At 42.7% G+C, this 8,288-nt stretch overlaps 1 long non-coding RNA gene across 1 annotated transcript; it reads right to left on the reverse strand.

The window, feature by feature from the left end:
* Positions 1-2,063: 2,063 nt before the first annotated feature.
* LOC129831932 (uncharacterized) lies at positions 2,064-3,641 on the reverse strand. Its single transcript, XR_008755832.1, has 3 exons — positions 3,327-3,641; positions 3,011-3,121; positions 2,064-2,350 (listed from the first exon to the last, which is right to left on the reverse strand). It is a non-coding gene; the product is annotated as an uncharacterized LOC129831932 (long non-coding RNA).
* Between the last annotated feature and the right edge of the window lie 4,647 nt (positions 3,642-8,288).

The following is an 8,288-nucleotide window of genomic DNA, read 5'->3' on the forward strand; positions in this document are numbered from 1 at the left end:
GAGGGATGTTGTGAATTAAGTTGTCAAGAAAGTGAGTTGGTGTTTATACAGGACCTCCCGCCCTCACTTACTGTCAACCAATCATGTCAATGCGGACCTATAAGTAGCTCTGTGCATTGTTACAAACTTTTAAAGGCGCACAGGGTGCAGTAGAGGCCAATTTGGTCTCTGCGTGCCTCAGAAGGCTCCCCAATTGCGTCACACCATCCATAATGCGCCGCTGACCACATTTTTGGATCAAGCATAAATTGGCTCTTATTCTGGACAGATTTTGACAAGTGAGCCCTCTCGCTTCGGATTTTCCTCTTTGCTGAAACTAAATCACTGGAGAAAGCATCCGAGTGAGCAAAACAGCTCCCCTCTATATGTAGCCCATGTATCTGATGCCGTCTGGCCAGAAACAGTATGACATGCAATACTCCTTTGGTGCAGACAGCATCAGATACATGGTCTACACATACTGAGACAGAGGGGCACCGTTTCGCAAGCTCGGGTGCCTGAACATAGATTGAGTCTTTCTGTCGGTGCGCGTCTCGGTAAATTAAATTATTAATATTTCTGTATTTTATTTGTACAGGAAAGAAGATTACGGTAGGCCGGGCCAGGCCCTTAAGGCCGGCCCATAACGCCGGACCTGGGGGGGAAAGAAGTAATACCATCTACCAAACTTTATGCATAACTAATATGATCTGTCTGGAATGTCTTAAAATCCATGCCTTTTAAGATGCGTTTTCAGAGTTTCCTTTAAAGAAAATCTCTTCCCACACTTGGACCACTGGTGAGGTTTCTCACCCGTGTGAATTAACATGTATTTTATTTTCCCTGAGAATGACAATGTTTTGTGCACAGGGTGCAGGGGTATGGACACTCCCCTGTGTGAAATCTTTGTACATGAATCTGAACATGGCATGCTGCTTTGAAACCCCTTCCACAACGTTCACAGATGTAGGGTCATTCTCCTGTGTGTGTGATCATGTATGCAGCATTAGTTCTCCTGAGCTAAGGAATGCCTTACCACAGATGCTACATAAATAGTTTTTCTCCCCTGAATGCATGTGTCTAGCTAGATGTTGAACAGATGTCTTCCCACAAATGGTGCAAGAGTAGGGACTCTCCACAGTGTGTGTGTGTACATGCATTTTGAGTGAATATGCACACATCACAATGGTCTTTCCCCTGTGTGAGCTCGCTGATGTCTTTTGAGATCTAATCTGGTCGAGAATCTTCTCTCACACTGGTTACAACAGAATGGAAATGTGTGAATTCTTATGTTTTTCCAGGGAGTTGAAGTTTTGGTAAACATTCCCACAATGAGGGCAACTTAGAGTCATGTTATCGGGTCTATAGGGGATAATTTTTGTGCTTGAGGGAAGGTTTTCTGTCCCAGATTCTTCAGAGTGTTGACACTTCCGTTCATCCCCTTGGTGCCTAGTCCGTACTACTGATGAAGTAGTTTTGTGCTGCGTGTGGGACAGGAATTATCATTCCCAGATTCTTTAGAGTTGAGATGCTTCCAGTTCTTCATTTGGTGCCTAGTGCTGATACGCTGAGGGAGTTTTGTGCTGCTTGAGGAAAGGTGCTTTCAGTCCCAGATTCTTTAGAGCATAGACGCTTCCTGTCCTCACCGCCATGCCTAATCCTGATGTGCTGGTGGAGTTTTACCATAATATGAGAGAATGTGCAGAGGGAGCAGGCAAGGACCTGGGATAACATGTCACTATTCAAACCTGCAATGCCAAAATTAGGAGGGCAGATTGCTTAAGATGTCCAGATGAATTAATTATCATTTGAGAAAGCAATTTTGAGTAACACTACATTTAACAACTTGCTGACTACCAGGTATTTACTTACAAAGTACATAAACAAAAGATAAGCATTGATGTTATTTGGCAAAGAACACAAGGATGTACCAATTGTTATCAAGAATTTACCGATTCTGTTCATTTCCAAGTTGCTAATTACGATATGGAACCAATTGTTAAGTAATTTAATTTTAAATACCAGATAAATAACAGTGATAATAATGCTGTAAAATGAAGTCAAATATTTTAGCAATTACCTGAATTTCCATGCCGTTGCTGGTTACTGGGATACACGGACCAGAATTTTCTGCAGTCTTCCTTTTCCCAGTCCTCTTCAGTCTGCATATCTTTTTCCTCCTCTCTGACCCCATTAGATTGTCCTTCACTCTCTTCTCCATCTCCTGCTCTCTCTGTCCCATTCTTGAAGCATTTATCTCCATCTGAGCATGACCTCATTTTGTCAGAGCTGGCCTGCTCCGAGCTAATGACAACTCTTATTGTTGGAGGGAGGAACAGGATGGTATCTGCAGTGTAGTAAGATAAATAACCTAGGAAAGACAGAACATACTGATCCAGTAAGTTACACTCTTGCCATACATTGTCTTCCACTACATACCAGACTTGAACATACTCAGTAACAAATACATAATTATGGATGGAGACTTACTCTTTTTCAGGTTTCCATGATGCTGGTGGTGCTACATAAATTTGTAATCGATTACATTTCAGTGTTTTTCAATGCTTTAGATTTGCAATTGAATTCAACACTGTGTATCATTGGTATTGTTCCTTCTCTGCATGCCAGAGCCTTGCACATTGGGTAGATGTTTTCCTTCAGCTCACCACAGTCCTCAGTCCAAATAGTTTTTTAAACAGTGTACAGCACTCAATACTTTTTTTAAACAATTTTTCCCTCTCTTTTTTCTCCCCAATTTCGTGGTATCCAATTGGTAGTCACAGTCTTGTCCCATCGCTGCAACTCCCGTACGGACTCGGGAGAGGCGAAGGAAGCCAGGCGCACCAATGTGTCGGAGGAAACACCGTACACCTGGCGATTGTGTCAGTGTGTATTGGAGTCGCTAGAGCGTGATGGAACAAGAACATCCCTGCTGGCCTAACCCGGACGACGTTGGGCACAGCTAGCACTGCGTCACTTGGGGGGCACCGCAATACTTAAACTTAATGGGCACTGATGTTTCAATCTGTACCTGTCTGAAGTCTGGTACAGGTAGCAGCTCCTCCAATCTGGAGAGGAACTCCCACACCAGTACCTGCAGTGCTGTGTCATACTGAGGGCCATAATGTACTGGGAACACCTCCTGAAAAATTGACCATTTAACACACAATAAGTCCGGTGGCAAGTATTTTCTTCAGCATGGCTTTCGTGGATCATTTTTAATGTGGAAAAGTCTGCAATCATCTCCTGTTAATGTGACAATTAACAATGTCAATAATAGCAACACTTGGCTTTGACGTGACTACTGTGCCAAAAAAAATGCACTTGCAGATGCATTAAATACACACCTCTCAGAAGGGTCTTCCAGCAGGGTTTGGACCAACTCCACAAAGTTAGACTGTAGCCTCCAACTCATCATCATTACTCTGTCAGTAAGCATAAACAAAACAAATTACTTCAGACATGAACTCAACCTCAACATAGGGCTGAAAAAGTTCATATTTTCTTCAACTTAAAGCATAAGTTAACTTATAAACGTATTCTGTTAACAAATGGATTTTGTCCAGGTGAGGCTGGATGGACAAGGTCACCGGTGCTCTCCCTGAGTCACAACTCCAGAACCAGCTGAAAATAAGGTAGACGTGTGAGAAGCAGCCCCAGGGGAAAATATATATATATATATTTTCTTTACATTTAATTTTACCCCCTTTTCGTGCTATCCAATTGTTAGTAGTTTCTATCTTGTCTCATTGCTACAACTCCCGTACTGGCTCGGGAGAGACGAAGGTCGAAAGCCATGCGTCCTCCGAAACACAACCCAACCAAGCCGCACTGCTTCTTAACACAGCGTGCATCCAACCCGGAAGCCAGCCGCACCAATGTGTCGGAGGAAACATCGTGTACCTGGCGACTTTGGTTAGCGTACACTGCGCCCGACCCGCCACAGGAGTCGCTGGTGCGCGATGAGACAAGGATATCCCTACCGGCCAAACCCTACCTAGGCCAATTGTGCGTCGCCCCACGGACCTCCCGGTTTGCGGCCGGCTGCGACGGAGCCTGGGCGCGAACCCAGAGTCTCTGGTGGCACAGCTAACGCTGCGATGCAGTGGCCTAGACCACTGCGCCACCCGGGAGGCTGGGGAAAACATACTTATTGTAACTTGTAGATGCCCATACTTTATCAGAATCCTTTGCATTTCCACCTTGCTCTCAGACCCAGGAGGAGTTGGGTCCTCTGCCTGGAACTCAGCAGCTTTGGAACCATCTCTGTCGCCAAAGTCACAAACTCCTCCAGTTTCCCATAATGCTTTACAATATGCTGCCGAGCCACTTGCCACCTGAATGCTGACATCAGGCGTAATGGTGGAGCAAGGGGACACAGCGAGGACAGCTTTAAACCGGGAACTACAGTGGGAAACACAAACAAGAAAATATCATAGCGTAAAAGCCAATGACATATTGGAAATACTGTAGGCGAGTTATAAAAAAAAATGTAACCAGAAAAACATTAAGAAACTAGCTACTTAACTAGCCAGTCACCATTGTGAAAGCCCTCACACAAACTACAAAAATGTACACAGTAAAAGTTAACTTACCAGTCTTCTGCTCCTGGAAAGGAATAAGCCTGAGTTTTTGATATGCGAGTGAGGACTCTATCGATGACGACAAAAAAACGCTTTCTTCAAGATAGATGGAACCACTCATCTTGTCATCCTTGAGGTTTCTTTATTCCTGTTTCAGATGTTTTTACTTTTCTCTGCATTCCTTTAATCTCCTGTTAAATCCAAGTGCAGCAAACTCTGAACTAAATTTGGCATAGACATGCTTGTTTTTATAGGCGAGAAGCTGCTCTTGAACACTCATCTGCCTAGAGTTTTAATGCATGGATCTCCTGAGACGTTCAGCTGTATTCCGATTTTAATGTGAAAGAACCACATCAGTTGAAAGCAGTCAGAAACTGGTAAACAATATTAGCTAGCAAGTTTATTGTACAGTTTATGAAAAATGTGTACTAGATAAGTGTTTTTCAAATTCAGGCTATTACTGGCCAGTCCCTCAGATGGTTAGCAGACTAACTTAGTTAGCTAGTAGTAGTAAGCTAGTTTCTATCCAAGCAATCTACCAAGGAACACATTTTGCTAATCCCTGGTACAAAAAAGGTCGAGATAGACTGTACTAAATTACTTACAATAAGGTTCCTGTTTTACAGGGGAATCCGGTTGAGTCGGCTCCAGCAGCACAGTAGCTGAATTTATCATCTCAGACCCTGAAGATCCTGGTTGGTGACCAACGACCTCATCAGGTGTCTAACTGGATGAAGATTGGTCTGTGGAAGCAACAGCTCAATTGACAGTACTCACATAATCAATATTAACTACCAAGCTTGTGGTAACAGGACAAGTTACTGTGTAAAAAAAAAAATGTGTACGAGAGACCGTATGAGAGAACGTACCAGAATTCTCTATTTCTTGCGGGGAATCAGATTTAGTAGACTACAAAAGTTTTGCATCTGAATTTATCACCCCAATCTCCTAAGTACTTGGTTGGTGACAGAGGACACTATCAACGATGGCAATCCATCTTTCTCCACGATGGTTGGAACCACTCTTGTTATTGTCATCCTTGGGGTTTTTTGTATCCCTGTTTCAGCTTTTTTAGTTTGTCTCTGCATTGCTTCAACATCCTCGCAAATCCTATGGCGGCGAGCTCTGAACCCAATTTGGCATAGACATGCTCGTTTTTATAGGAGAAAAGCTGCTTCTGGACACTACCAGCTGCCCAGAGTTAACCTCCTAAGACAACCAGTGGCATATTCCTCTGTGAAAGAACAGCATAAGTTGAAGCAGTCAGAAACTTGTAATCAATATTAGCTAGCAAGCTAACGGTACAGTTTATGAAAAATGTGAACTAGATAAGTGTTTCTCAACTTCTGGCCATTACTGGCCGATCCCTCAGATGATTAGAACTTACAAAATCCGTTCTAATCCATTCCACAAAGGGGAGCGCCAAATCTTGCCTGTCCCTGGTACAATATATATATTTTTTTACTTTGTACTAGATGATGTACCATAATCTTCAGAGGAAACAGTCAACTCCAACAGCTTAGAAGCTGAAGTTCTCACCCCAGACCCTGAAGTTTGTGGAAGTTCATCAGGTGTCCAACTGGATGATGATTTGTCTGGAAAAGCACCAGATCAGATAAAAGCACTCACACAAACAAACAAACAACCGCCGGCTATTTCTGACCAGTGTGCTGTTAAGGTGCATTGCCAACAACCTTGTCATAATAAAGTTCTCTATATCCTTTGTTATGTAGGCAATCATGTTTAACATTTACAATATGTGTATTCATGGTTAACAGTTCCCTTTGTTGTTTAATGTGCCTGTATGCGCTTGGGTGGGGACTGTTTTGGAGCAACTTGCACCTTTTGGTGATCTCGGGTTTCCCAGAGGTAAATTATTGTGAAATTTGGTCAGCTTCCTTATTTAATTCTGGGTCCAAACGTGTTAACAATTGAGAGTTGTGTTGTGCCAAAGAGGAAGTAGTCTCCACCCTTGCAAAAGGAAACTCTCAGACAAAGCCCCACCCCTTCCACACACTGCTTTAAACAGGGGAGAAAGACTCCCCCCTTTCATTGAAGTTCAAGGCCGACCGCGGAACTGCAGGCATTGTTTGCAGAAAAAAGGATCCCCCTTATAGCGAATAGGAAAATGGCAATCTTCGTGGTCTATTTGTGAATAAAAATAGAACAAAATCAAAGACAATCATGGTACCAATAATTGCTTCTATTACACCAGATGTATGTATGTCTTTGAAACAATTCTTTTAAAATTGCACACAGAAGAAGTTATAATTTAGCTGCTGATTGCAGCCTGCAGTACCCCAGTCTGCCTTCAACTCGAGTTACTCAATGAGAGGAGGCAGCACTGAGCTAGCCTGCAACATTACTTCCTGAAGTAGTTGAAACTGAGAATTTGAGCTGTGCCGAGTATTCGGACAAAATGAGTATCAAAACGGATATGGGCAATTTTCTGGATACGATTATGATCAGAGTATTTTTTTGTGATTATTCATGAACAAAAAATAAGTGTGCCAGCACACATCCTTTTAATTTCAGTCAGTCTTGTGCAAGGTTCTACGTGGTCTATATCAGTGGTTCCCAAACTGTGGGGTGCAGGATCCCCCCCATTTTTACTCAGTCCGGCTTTCAACTGACTCTTGAAAGTTGTAATAGTAAAATGCACAAGCTGCAATTTCAAAATTGGGTAATCCATCATCACTTTTCCTCTTGTTATGTCAGTCAAGGCATACCTTTGAGAGATATGTATAACTTGTCAGAAATGTTTAAGACCGGTTTGAAAAGGCTGCATGAACTTTCAGCTTGTTTTGGTGGGATGGCGTTTTGGCCTGCCTGGTGACACCATCAGGTGCTAAATTTGTTAATAGACCAATAAAAAGGGTTCCAAACCTCTATGCCAATAACAGCTAGTTTTCCCCTACCCACTCAGATCAAAATTCTTGCTTGAGAAATAGTTTTTTGCTAAGAAGGTATTTTTGTTTATTTTTGACCATTTTAATTCAACTATCACAGTGAGGTACTTAATTGTTACCCAGAAAGGTTTTATTTAACTAGGCAAGTCAGTTAAGAAAAATTCTTATTTACCATGACGGCCTAACCCGGACGACGCTGGGCCAATTGTTCGCCGCCCTGTGGGACTCCCAATCACGGCAGTTGTGACACAGCCTGGAATCAAACCGGGGTCTGTAGTGCTTTAGACAGCTGCGCCACTCAGGAGCTCAATATCAAAATGTTTTGATATTGAGATAAAAAAGGCTTCATTGGACTTTTAACTTTTTTGCTGTAACCAAGAGCCATTGGGAATACCAAAGAGATTGAGACCTAATCCCTTTCATTTTTTGGGAAAACTCTTATTTTGAAGGATTTGGGAAAAACAACGTGAGCCGGAAGTGATTTGTGATTCTTGTTTCTGACCTGGAGGCTTCAATAGGTGGGCTATCTCGGCCCACTTTTATCACAGATGAAACAATGAGACCGCTATTTCACCGGATGTATGAATGTGGAGCATCCGTTTGGAGTTTCCACTCACCACCACATATGGTAGTGAGAGGAAGCCCAGTGGCCGGCAGTGGGAGAAGATGGAACGAGATGGATTTTGGCCGACATTCTGCTAATTTACTCATCAATTAAACATTTGATCTCAATACAGTTTTCTGTTCCCAAAAGTACAATATGTTACGAACAGAGTGGACTAAGTTTGGTAAACTTGACCCATGGCCAAAGTTTTTA

This window comes from Salvelinus fontinalis, chromosome 33 (assembly GCF_029448725.1).
Source record: "Salvelinus fontinalis isolate EN_2023a chromosome 33, ASM2944872v1, whole genome shotgun sequence".
Lineage (NCBI taxonomy): Eukaryota > Metazoa > Chordata > Actinopteri > Salmoniformes > Salmonidae > Salvelinus > Salvelinus fontinalis.